This window comes from Octodon degus, unplaced genomic scaffold (assembly GCF_000260255.1).
Source record: "Octodon degus isolate 3935 unplaced genomic scaffold, OctDeg1.0 scaffold00123, whole genome shotgun sequence".
NCBI classification, from domain to species: Eukaryota; Metazoa; Chordata; class Mammalia; order Rodentia; family Octodontidae; genus Octodon; species Octodon degus.
Window position 1 is genome coordinate 1,985,536 of NW_004524699.1, and position 503 is coordinate 1,986,038.

The following is a 503-nucleotide window of genomic DNA, read 5'->3' on the forward strand; positions in this document are numbered from 1 at the left end:
ATCCCCTAACATTAAAAGATCAAGAAGAATTACTTTCTTACAGAGAGCAGAGACAACTCAAGCTTCTCCCTCCTCCCCATTTAACTTTGTTTTACTTTGTCCTAAGGAAATGCACGTGGAACAGAGGGGTGCGGACACAGCAGCTTTCCGGTCCTGTGTCAAGACAGGAAAGCCACTAGGGTCGCCCTAGTTAAGAGGCAGGCAGAGCAAGTCTCAGGCGTAGCTTTATTGTGTCCCTCTTGCTCACTGTGCCTCCAGGCTTTGGGGTGCGCCAGTCCCCAGATCCGAAAGGCAGTGGGTAGAACGCGGAGACGGGCCGCACGCAGGGCACGGCCTGGGTTCAGGTCCAACTCGCAGCAGCAGTCCTGGATGGCCTACCCCTCCCCCGGGCCTACGTCCCCACCTGGAGGGAGGCGACACAGGACACCGTGCCTCGTGGGGACCGTATGGGGATCACCCAGGCGCGCACACGCCGCACGGACCCCACGGCAGGGCGCGGGCGC

General features: G+C 59.6%; 1 protein-coding gene across 2 annotated transcripts in view; it reads right to left on the reverse strand.

The window, feature by feature from the left end:
- Positions 1 to 503, reverse strand: part of Rexo4 (REX4 homolog, 3'-5' exonuclease) — a 16,362-nt gene that overhangs the window by 8,147 nt on the left and 7,712 nt on the right. The window lies entirely within an intron of this gene.